The sequence below is a fragment of the Melanotaenia boesemani genome, chromosome 1 (assembly GCF_017639745.1).
Source record: "Melanotaenia boesemani isolate fMelBoe1 chromosome 1, fMelBoe1.pri, whole genome shotgun sequence".
NCBI classification, from domain to species: Eukaryota; Metazoa; Chordata; class Actinopteri; order Atheriniformes; family Melanotaeniidae; genus Melanotaenia; species Melanotaenia boesemani.
In genome coordinates, this window is record NC_055682.1 from 34,793,856 (window position 1) to 34,807,188 (window position 13,333).

A 13,333-nucleotide genomic window follows, 5' to 3' on the forward strand; every position below is an offset into this window, starting at 1 on the left:
TTAGGTTTTAATTGAATTCAAAGTAATTGTGGCTGCTGTAGTTGAAATTTTCCAAGGTTAAATGGTTGAATTCGTTTTAGTCATCAGCTGAAAACATCACTGGTCCTCTGGTACATACAGCTATCAGTGAATACAGGCCTGTTAGCTGTTGCTGAATCAGCAAAGTTCAGTCTCTTCAGACTTCAAGTTTTCATGATCAGTTCAGCGTAAGTGTACTGAGCACAAACACTGTATATGAATAACTGCTGACCAGCAGATTTCTTCTTTCTTACTTAATGAGGCAGCGGGATACTGTTTTTTATGCATTGTTAGCTAAAAGTTAACACAACATCCAGAGGTCTTGAATAAATGGCTTTGATCAAAAATTCACTCTTACACAGTCTTATACTTTATACTGTTGCATATCACTTCTGATTTTGGAGGGTAGGGTCTTTGCTTAATAGTTTTCATGTAGCATGTGATAGGTGATGTGCTAACCACCAGGGTAGGATGAAGAGGAGGTACCCAGAAATTAAATGTTCAAAATTTCACCAGAGCAAGACAGGAGTTTATAGAGTATCTTCTTACTGGACATGTCAAGGTGTGATCAGTGAACCCTGCACCAGGTTACACATTTACTTCAACACAGTGCATTCGGGGAAACAACTTTAGTTCCTGTGTTGCTCAGACATGAGCAGATTCAGAAGCAACATGCAACACGAATGTAAAAGCACCATTCCTCAGTGTGTGCCTATCTAAAATCAGTGGTACAGATTACACTCAGTAATGTTTGTCCATAAAAGATCACAGTAGCTACCCTCAAACCAGCACACACCAAACTGACACTGACAATATTACTTGATTGACTTATTTTCTCTCAAATACTTATATTTCTCTGGATACAAGACAGGTAAGTAAAACAACCCATTTAACTATTAACTTTACATCTTGCACTGCTTCATTTATTGTACAAGAAGCACATTTCCTCTGTCTCAGTCCATGAACAATTCACTTTATTTTAACTAACACCCCTCTCCTTGTCTTTCACAAGCAGGCTCTCATCCATCAAACTCAGCATCTGTGTGGCGTCTGGAAGTAAAAAAAAACATGTAAATTGTGACCATTTACTATATAAATATAGAATTGGACTGAAATCACAGATTTGAGGGACACCAGCACTGAGAATGATGATGGTGGTGGATAGAAACTGATTTTGACGTGCTGGGGTCTGTTAGATAGGAAGTCTTTAATCCAGTTGTAGATAATGAGTCACAAACCCGGTGTTTTCAGTTCGTTGACCAGATTTAATTAGTGCAGAGCTACAATCCACAAACAGCATCCGGATGTAGCTCTTGTGGTTTACCAGATGTGATGGCTGCGTGCAGTGCGATGGAGATGACGTCATTTGTTGATCTGTTGTTCCTGTATACAAACTGGTGTTGGTTAAGGTTAGGGGAGGATGCATGCTTTTATGTAGGGCAGTGCAAGTCCAATTTTAGGAAGTCAGCTCTAGAGGGGGGTACACAAGTGCTTATGTTGAGATTGAATGTCACTGGAGATCATTCTTAATAAGTTTCATTTAAGCTTTTTTTGGTAGAAAGAGTTAAAGACAGACTTTTCACAAGTGCACCATCACCAGCATTTAAACACTGGCTGTTATCATCTGAGGAAAAGTCATCTGATTAAAACTGATCTGCTCCCATCTTGCTATGCTTTAGTCACGACCAAAGTGGCAGAGATGCAGACGTCCTTTACCAAATACCACTGTTGCAGCTAAAAACCCAACAAATGAGTTTTTCAACTGTTAAAATACAACATTAAATGCATGCTTGAGAAATTATAAAATCATTTCATCCAAATCTCTAACTGGCCGTGTCTGTGTGTGCCAGAGGTCTTTGATGTTTAATGTGATGACTATACTGAGAGGCTTTCACACAGATGACACACAGTCCAGCTTAGCCTTGTATTAATACAAGAGTGCAGATATTTTTAGCATTTGGTCAGTTCAGAAGAAGAAGCTGCATATTGTGAAGCTCCTTACACATCAAATCCCATCTGACTTCTCACAGTTTAATATTATCTGTGCAGTCTGTTATCCTAGAATGCAATCGAGTGCTAGAGTCTAAACACTGCATCAACAGATATGATCTAACCTTTAAAAAAAAATGTAACTTTGTATGTTTGGACTCTTTCCTGTTTCATAAGAAGTTGCTTTGCACAGTTTAATTTAATAAGTAACCAGGTTATAATATACACTAAATTGCCTATAAAGTACAATGATGAAGAACCATGGGTTCTGAATATCACTGCAGCCCAGTCTCACACAAAAACGTATCAGGTCTTTTTACTTGTCCAAAACCAGTAGATGCAGAGATTGTGAGTTCATCATGTTTAACATAGCCTGTAATGATTTTATTGTTCAGATAACGTGTTAACATGCCTTTATTCATGCAAAAGCCTAACCATGTGTAAAATATCCCTAACCCTAATCATGCAATTATTTATATGTAATCCTAGCTACCACTTAATCCCCACATCTTTGTAAGAGTTACATGTTACAATTTCAAAGGGCAGATGTAGACGTGGAGCCATTTTTAGGGCACTGACATTAAAGTACACTTACAATTTTCTTGTTTTCATTGTGAAACTGCTGTGGACCAGCTTATCACAATTGAGAGTGTGTTGATATATCTAATTTACATCTATTACATTTAATGGCCAATTCATTTGGTATACTGTTCAATTACTTGTTAATACAAATGACTAATTAGCCACTCAGCAACTTAATACATTTAGTTGCGTAGACATGGTCAAGATGACAAGTTCAAACTGAGAATCAGAATGAGGAAGAAAAGGGATTTCAAGGATTCAAATCCGTGTATCATTCGTTCTTTCTATTTTCAATTGTCGATCAAAAATCAAAAAATGAAAACATGACGGATTATTTTGTTTTTCGTTTTTAAATCTAACGCAAAAAACAAAAACTTGCATGGTTTTTAATATTTAAAATTTAGACTCCGATCAAAAATACGAAATGAAAAACCGAGCCACAGGACTGAATTTGATTTTAAAATTTAATTTGTTGGGTTTGTGTGTCCTGGAAGCTTTGAAATTTACGTTAGCAATCATTGCTAGCCAAAACAATCTATCGATCTGACCAGCAGCCAGGAGCCATCAGCCCAATCAGCCATGGAGGTAATGAAGCATGTTACCCTAAAGGAGGAGAACATGACTACCAAAAAAATATGCAGGATTTTCCAGGTATATATGTTCACAAAAAAACTTTTCTGTGAAATTGTACTCTAGTTTTAACCACAAAATGTAACCTAGCATACATTTAGCATGAACCTCTTGCTCTACTTTTTCAAAGGTACAAAACTCCAGCATCTACATCACCGATGATAACAATATGGCCATATTCCCTGGAAATCAAAATTATTTTTGTCTTCAGGACCATTTTAATTGCTGATCTTGTGGATGGCAGATTGGAAACAAGCAAAACCCTGACAGTTCGATTCTCAGAATTTGAGGCTAATATAATGGGAATCGCAAGTAAGGTAAATGATGCCCTAGAACAAGAGGATAGGGAAACCAGATCTTGGACACAAAGGGAACCAGAGGTGAATTAATAAATAATAATGGATATTTATAACCCTCTGGTTTTAACAAAACTGCACCCTTTTCTGAAAAATTGTATACTTTATGCACTTCTAAATAAACGATTTTCTTCTCAGGACCAGTGTTTTGGAAGCAAAATGCAAGGACGGTTTGTGCTGTGAAGGAAAGGGATTTGCAGCAGTTACAAGGAAGCAAAAAGAGGAGACGGAGGTATGTAAACTCGATTAGCATTTTTTATGTCAATCACAATAATGGTATATTTGTTTGGATATTTTCTTCAATCAACAAGTGAAGAGGACTGTCTTTGTGAGAATCTTTACCAATATACAGTAGGTCATTAAAGTCTCTTGAATTTTCATTACATGAGTTAGAATCACTATGACTACATTAACGGCTAGACTTTGATTAATCATTGTGTATGAATTAGTTTGACAGACCAATGGAAGTTGCAAAGGTGCACTGGAAAACATACTGTGCTGGTAAAACTGTACAGTATGCAGTTGTGCTCATGTGGTTCTTCGTTGTTCAGTTTTTTCCTCTAATGTTTTTTGCATTCAAAGCACTTTTAACTTTTAAAAATGTTTGTGTATCTTCATAATATTTTATTTTGGCAAACTCATGTTTCAGTGTTGTAAGAGCCAAAGTGCCGCATATTTGCACTATTTTATGTTGTTAATTTTCTTACAGTTTATCCAGAAACATTTGGAATTTTATACAGTTAAGACTCAGTAAGTTGTGTTGCTATGCTTTGTGTTCCAGTTGAGTGTCAAGCTCAACTTTAAACTAACTCAAAGTCAACATAAAACGTTTAAAGCTTTTGTAATATTTTCTATGCCTTTTTAAGCCTAGAAGGGTTAAATAAAACAGTTAAAAAAATGCAACTTTATTTTCCAAATTATTCAACTGACAACTTAGGGCCATGGCAGCTATGTAACATATTAATATCTACATCCAGGTTTTTTAATATGTAAGAAACAGACCATGGTCTGCTTATTCAGTAACTCAAGAACACCAAAAGTTGTGAGAAAGTACAGCTTAAGCAGTTTTTTTTTCAGACATATCTTGCTGTCACATTCATTAGGCAGATTAAAGCATCTTGTAAAGGAGTATCGTTGTTGTTTACTACATGATTAAAGAGAAGAGAGAGGTCAGGGTAGTTCTCTGCAAAGCTCTGTTCTGCATGGCATCTCCCCTCTTCAGATGAAAATGGATCAGCTCCAAAAGTTGACTCCCAAGTCAGTGAGGATCCCAAGTCTTGCTCATACAAGTTTGCCACAACAGAAGCACATGGCAGCAGCTCCTCTGAGACTTTAGCTGGGCAGCCACCTGCTGCCAATTCATTAGGTATTCCACGACCTAAGACATGGAACCAAAGCAAAACAGTACTGGTTAGGTTGGATGGATTGGGAGAAAAAAAAAAAAAAAAATTCAATATTTCTTAAGTGTCAATAATCAGTTTAACATACCTGGAATCTTGTGTGCATTCCACGAACTCACCACTCTGCCAAGTCCATTTGAGATGCAGAATCTTGTGAGGCTGTCCTCCATGTTCACAACCTCTTGGTCAAGCAGCTGCACCAGTGCCCGTTTCAGTGGATAGTTCACACGATTGTTCACCTCTCCACTCGAAGGTTCTGTTGATCAAAAGTTTAAATGATGTTTTTAGGTGAGAGGAAATAAAAATATAAAATGTAACAATACCTTATTGATTTTTTTAATCATCTTCATTTTAAGTATGTGCCACACATAAAAGGAGTTTGCCTCCATTTTTATATTACTTTTGAAGTAAAACTACCTAATAACATAGACAGTATGGCTAACAAATCAAGTCAAGTGATAGATGAGATTATACCAAAAATATGTAGAAATAAGTAAGACCACATAAAACCACTAAACAAAAACATGAAAAGTAAAAAGTAGAAGTCAGCTGCTAAGCTGTAATCTAAACAAATAGTGTGATGTAAATAAATACAGAATGGATGTACATTGGTGATTATGTACAGTGTATACAGTTCATGCCTGCAATCTGCATCAATTAAGTGGGAAAGATGTATATGATAAGATAAACTTTATTGTCTGGCACCAGTGAAAGGAATTAATCTTTGACAGGGTTGTATAAAACACACTAAAAACAAATGTTAAAAACAACATTTAGGTGCAACCATCCTAAAAGGGGGGAGCAGGGTCTCTGTTAAAAGCAGCAACTGTTCATTTTTTACTGTTGAGGCTGGTAATTGCACAGAGGATGAAGGAGTTTCTGTAGATGTTTTTCCAGGCCAGACACTGAATGAAGCACCAATCATTCATATTATCTGTTACACAGCCCTCACCCTTGTTGATGTGGTTTGGAGGTATGGTGGCCTGCTGACATTGTGTCTGTATCTTGACAGCTTCTCCTGCATGTAAAGACACAGGTAAAACTCCTTGCCGTGATCAACCCGAAGTTGGTCCCACATGCCATGTTTCACGACTGCAGATCTGGAATAAAATATTTACATGACTGCACTGAATGTAACTAATTCAATGAGAGTAAATATTTAAAGGATAATGCAGAAAAGTTACAACAATGATAGTTGCTGTAAAATGGTAGTTGTGAAAATATTCACCTGTATACATCCTCATAAATCACAAGGTTGTTTTTCACTGGCATGGTCGAATGTCCTACAATTTTGCTGATGTAGCCATCAAAAGCCAAAACATCCAAACATCCCAAGCTTTTCATTTTTGGTCTGAATGAATGACCCATATATTCAGCATGGTAGGGAGTTGGATTTAAATTACGAGCACCCTGGGGAAAAAAGAAATAACTGACACAATAACAATTTCAGGAATAATGCTGTTGGTCCGTTTTGTCAGCTGTTAATTTAGTCCCACACGTGAGAGGTATCCACGCGGTCATCATATTTCTGCTTTATTTGCACTTTTTAAAGCAAAAGCATCACCTGACGCCGGAAATCATGGTATGGCTGGTGGAGCTCTCTTAGGGTTCTTCCAACCCAACATTCTCCCACATGCAGCCCCAGTGTTGACAGATAGCCGGTCATGAACTTCCGGCCATTTGATGGTCCGTCTGTCACGAGATTACACATTTACTGTTAGTGTTTGCTATATATGATATATTTGCAATACAGTGTGGAAATCTGAATGAAAATCACCTCATATATAGACTGAACTAAAGCGCAATTTTTTGTTTTTTGTGTTAGATTTAAAAACGAAAAACAAAATAATCCGTCATGTTTTCATTTTTTTATTTTTGATTGACAATTGAAAATAGAAAGAATGAATGATACATGGATTGATTCAATTCAAGAATTAAAGGATTCTTTATTGTCATTCCACACAAGTTAAACATGAGTGGGACGAAATTAGTTACTTCGATCCCAATGCAGGCCCCCAAGTAATACCCATAAAAGTAAAAAAATATAACCAATAAATTAATACACAAATAAAAACAGGATAAAATATGCACAAGCTAAGAGGTAAATATATATATTTATTTAAGTGACTGAACATGGCATCGTTGTTGGTACCAGATGGGTTGGTCTCAGTATTTCAGAAACTGTAAGTGGATTTCTCGTACAGCTAAGAACAGGAAACTGAGGCTAGAATTCACACACACACACACACACACACACACACACACACACACACACACACACACACACACACACACACACACACACACACCCACACACACACACACACACACACACACACACAAAAACTGGGCAACAGAAGATAGAAAAACATTGTCTGGTTTGTTGAGTCTCCATTTCAGCTGCAGCATGCAACATTCAGATGGTAGAGTCAGAGTTTGGTGGAATCATGAAAGCATGGATCCATCCTGCCTTGTATCAAAGGTTCAGGACCCTGGTGTAATGGTGTGGGAAATATTTTCTTGGCACACTTATTACCAAATCTGCATGGTCTGAAAACCACATCCTACCTGAATATTGTTGCTGACCATGTCCATCCCTTTATGACCACAGTGTAGCATCTTCTGATGCTACTTCCAGCAGGATAATGCACCATGTCACAAAGTTCAGATCATCTCCAACTGCTTTCTAGAACACTGGACTCCAATGGCCTCCACAGTCCCCAGATCTCAATCCAGCACTTTTGGGATGTGGTGGAACGGGAGATTCTCATCATGGATGTGCAGCTGACAAACCTGCAGCAACTGTGTGATGCTATCTTGTCAATATGGAGCAAAATCTTTATGGAATGTTTCCATGACCTTGTTGTTGAATCCTTGATACCAAGTATTAAGACAGTTCTGAAGGTAAAAAAAAAAAATCCAGGAAACTACTGTACTGTCGTTCGTTCATAGAGACGTTTACAATTATTGCAAATAAACTCTAAAATGTTACTTATACTGAAAGAAAAGCTCATTTATTATACTGCTTGTACATACTGAGGTTGAACAAAGAGATTATAACAGTATGAGCATGTGATTTCATGATCAATAATGTCATTTCAACATAATGTCACATTAGGTTAACACTTTGCCATCATATGTCTGCCTCAAATCACGAAGATGATAAATAAGATGCAGTAAAACATCTGAGGTGACTGTATCAAAATGTGTTTCATGCATCAACATGGAAAACACAAGAGATTTATGAGTAACCTCAGTGGTGTAAAAGCCTGTCTTTTGTTTGTTTGTTGCCACATCTTTGTGAAACTCTGCAGACTGCAATTTACAACTAAAGTATACCCAGTCTATGATATGTGGATGTCATATTAAGCTTCAGTTTCCACCTCACAACCACAAACAGTATCTATAAGCCATCTTGTCCCAGCTGGTCTTATAGTCAATGTGATTACGCTGCAGACTGGCACATCAGTTTATGCTGAGTATGCGCTCTGTATTTTATAATATGCCAGCTTTGCGCTCTGTCAGGATTGACTCTAAGCCAGCAGGTCGATTGCACAGAGGAACACAAATATTTAAGGACCGCTTTTCAGATTTCCTGTTACTGTGAATGACTGAGTGAGCAGATTAAGAAGAATTGATTTTTTGTGAACATTTTAATAAAAAAATTGTGTGTTTCTTTTAATTTTCACCATTTCAGACCTTAACTAATGTGGCTATGTCTTGTATAAATGTTTCCAGCTTTAAAAACAACTTTAAACTTATACTAATGATTAGTAGTCATGGCTTCTTCTTAACTGATACTCAGAGAGTAGCACACAGCAATAAAAGAGTGCAAAAGGATTTCAAATAGCTCTTTCCCATGTTTGTAATGAAACTGTGAAATGGCTGTTAACATAAAGGGGAATCAGAATCTCAAAATCCTCAGTGGACCACCTCAAGATGTGCGAGCTGAAGGATTTATCGTGACCGTCACAGTCTCTGGAGCTTAAAATCATAACATCCATCAAGACAATTTCTCTGGAAATAAATCCAAGCAGCAGTGCATCCAAGACAAGCGTGGAGCTCACAGAACCAGCAGCCTGTCTGGGAAGAGAGCAAATTTACTGAATAAATACCGACCACGCAGGGTGTCCAAACAACTGCTTTGGATATTTTTGATTTTCCTTATTAATATAAAAATATCACCAAAAAATGTAAAAATTCCTCATCTTTCATGCAAAAACTTCCCTGTCATTTTTATTACATAATGCTGGACATTTACTGAGCGCCCACATACACACACACACACACACACACACACACACACATGCATACTAACCATATCGATGGTTTGGTTATCTGATGACATTTCAATTTGCACCTTTTAGTCTCTGAAAGCACTTCTGAAGAAAGTGTAGGTCATGAATGCTGGTGTTGTTTTGACATTTACTACAATTTCTAGATCAATATAAGCCTGGTACAAAAGTGATTAAGACATGAACCTTTGGTGAGGGACCATGTTGTGCCCCAGCCTAAAACCTGTCAGAACCAACTAGAAACCCATATGGGCAAACACAGGTGAGGCCATCATGGAAACTGCGGACAAATCCACTTGGGACCCTTATTTGTAGCTCAGATTTTACCCTAATGGGCCCCACATGGACATGCTGGCTGGGAAACTGCTGACGTTGCCATGAACACATTAAACTGGGACCTGACCCACTGTAAACAATGTGGTTTTACTGGGTCTGTTCATTAGAAAAGTACAGCTGTTGCTGATTTAGGAAAGTAAGGAATATTTTTTGGAATGCAAGTAATGGATCTAAATAATTAAAATATTGAGTTGTTTTTATTTTTTATTCAATGTAAAAAAAAAAGTTTAAAATAAATATTTTCCACACAGTTAGCAGAGAGCAGGTGGGAGTGGTGACATTTTTACAAACTAAACTTAACACATACCTTTTTAGTACAGCATTTAACTGAATATCGTTTTAGTATTCAGAATTGGTATTTTACTTACATTTTCAACTCAGATTTTATTGGATTAGTTTTAAATAGCCTTTTATTCCATTTTTAATGGTCTTTTACACCACTTTTCCTTTCTGTTTATATAGTGTTTTATTATTTCATCTTATTTTATTTATCTTTTTTTTTTTACATATTTTTAATTTTATTTTATATAATAGTTTTGGTCAGCTTAACATCTACTATTTATTATATATCTGGTGATTTATTTTTTCCCAAAGTGATTGGTAAGGTTTAGGACAGGATATTGGCCCTCCTCTTTACATTCAGGAAAAAAAACATGCTATGAACTGCAGTATTAGTTCAGAAAATTTCTCTGTAGGTGCAAATGGATTTTGGTTCACATTAAACCTCTTCAATATATTACTTTAAGAGCATATTTGTCAATCTGAATACATGTCCATGTTCCATGTTTTCTGAATTCAGTACAGCAAAGAAAGTGTCCAGAGGAGACGGACAGGTCAGTGCTGTTATTAAATGCTGGTAGATAAAGGGTGAGTACAGATTTTACATTCCTTGGATATTTATAATGCAGTCTTCTAAGCAGAACAGATGGCCGGCATCATATGACAGATTACCCATTACAACTAAAAGTGACTTGCAACTTCACTTGGACTTGAGGTCAAAGACTTGAGACTTGACTCGGACTTGCAAATAAAGACTCGTGAATATTTCTGTCTATGCCAGTCTTTTCTCCTGTAAGGGTATCAAGTGATGCACGTTTATATTTGTTTAGAAAGGGAGGAGTTGTCTCAGGCTTGTGAAACCAACAGTTGAAGCGATATTTTCTGAGTGTGAATGCAAACAGAAGAATTCCAGCTGAATCACAGTGAAATACAGTGGGAGTAATACCTAAACTCAATACAACCAGCACAATTACTGTGGATTAAACTTTAAATGAGTTTGTTTGCTGTGGGGCTCAGAAGTTCATGGCTTGTTTGGAGCATTTCCCAGAGTTTGACATCTGCAGACACCAAAAAGCCAGCACCACTTGGCAGCTTTGAACAGCTGATAATCCATCCCTGCAAATTAAATCGAGGTCAATGACAAACCAACATGTGTTTGTTCTCCAGCCCAATGTCCACCACCATAGATTAAAATGTACCAAAAATAATGTAGTTCCTAATTAATCTTTTCCATCCATCCTTTTTCAATACTCACTTCAGGGATTCAGGGGTGGGGGTGGGGAGGTTCTATAAAATAAATATAAAAACAATATTTTAATAATAAAAAAAAAAACATAATAAAAAAAAACTTATTACCACATTCGCTCCTTTGTGTTGGTGCAACAAACATGTCTTTTCTGTCAGTGATCCCTGACTGACAGTGAAGTCCTCATAGATTCAAACCGGAAAGGTCCTACCCACATCTCCACTGCTTTATTTCACATCTTGCCGTTCAGGTGCAACTTGCAGTGCTCATGCGGGGATGAAGAGATGCTTTTGTGTTAAAAACACATCCCTTATCACATTGCTAAAACAAGTAGCCTGTCAAGCTCATGTCGAGGTGTCTCTGAGCAAGACATCTAACCCCAAATTACTCCTGATGGGTCGTGGTTGAGCGCCTTGCATGGCAGCTTCTGCCATCAGTGTGTGAATGTGTGTGTAAATGGGTTAATGTGATGTATATTGTAAAGGCCTGTGGGTATCATTCCAGGTACAGTAGACCATTTACCATAGTGTGAGGCACTTTGAACCAGGAAACTCTGCAAACTACTTCAGGTGGGTTGAGATTTCAAAGCAATGGATGCTGCTTTAGTGACACAACTCTGCTTTATACCACAGTTGAGTATTTATTTCTAAAGTAATCAAAAGGCTTTTCTTTTTGTTCAGGATGAGATGTCCCGAAGTGGCTTCATACTATCAGATGTTAATATTTTGAGATACACAACACACTGTGGTCTCTCTTCATTACTAACCATTCCCATTACTTGACTATTACCTGGTGAAGCCTAGGGAAAGATGTCTCATCATAATATCTTGTCTTTTTTTTTTTGTAGTTGAAATCTCTGTTGTTGATTCATCATCATTTGCCCATTGGTACTGTTACAGATTTATCCATATTTTGCTAGCAGTACAAAAGCTATAAGTTTTATTTAGCCTTGCTGCACCCCCCGTCATAACTCTAGGCGCACCTAGGGGGCCGCCTCCCAGTTTGGGACCCACTGGTATTTTGGAAAAGATGCATCTTAGTGGTCAACATCACACTTGGTTTGAAGTCGGGTTGCGACTTTAAATTTTGTAAAATTCTGCTCTGCCCTGATAGGATGAGTTTTCATTTCTTATCCAACTCTAAAGTTCTTTAACTCTCGTTTGTGGATTTTATTGTGAACTGAGTTGACAGACAGTGTTCTGGACATGTTCCTGAGTCAATGCATTGATTTCCAGCAGAGAATCATGTTTGTTTTTTTAATGCAGTGCTGCCGGAGATCCCCAAAGATCATGAGCATCCAATTTTGAGTTATGGTCTTGTCCTGTGCGCACATAGATTCCTCCTGATTCAAAGTATTTCCAATTTGTTGTTGCGGAACAAACGAGGAACTTTTCTGAAATTGTTTCACAATTTTTAGACACAGTTTGTCTCAGATTGGTGAACCTCTACATCTTTACATCTGAGAAGCTTTCTGCTTCTCTGAAATGCTCCTTTTAAGTTGTAAAATGCTCCCCCAGCTGTTTGTGGCAGTTAATTTTTTTGCCATTTGGTGCTCTTATTCCAACTTTTTAGAGATGTGTTGCTGCCATCAAATTATAAATGAGCAAATATTTTCCAAGAAATTGTAAAAATTCTCAGTTCCATCTGATATGCTGTTAATGTTCTGTTGGGAATTAAATGAAGGTTTATGAAATTTGCAAATCACTGTATTTTTTTTTTTTTTTTTTTTTTTTTTTACATTTAACACAGGTTCACAGCTTCTTTGAAATTGGGGTTATACAGTTATTTTTAAAATACTTGAAAATACTGGCAGCAATCATAGCAGTGCCTTTTTATTACATAAAACAAGGACAAAATAACATTTGATCCCTACAGAGCCTGTGGTCAGAGGCCTGTTGTGTGTATGGATGCAAGATTTCCTCAGTGGTGGCCACTGGTCACACAGCTGCATGAGTCATTGCTGAAATCAGTTTAATGGCATAGGTTGACTTTCTGCTCATATATATATAGAATAGAAATAATTAATCCCTTTGGAGAGTCCTCAGGGAAATTTGGGATATATATATATATATATATATATATATATATATATATATATATATATATATATATGCTTTAAATTTATATTCAGTAATCTTATTTTGCTTTTCTCGGCCACTTTTGTTGCTGTGGCAAAATGTTGGAAACATAAATGTTCCTGTC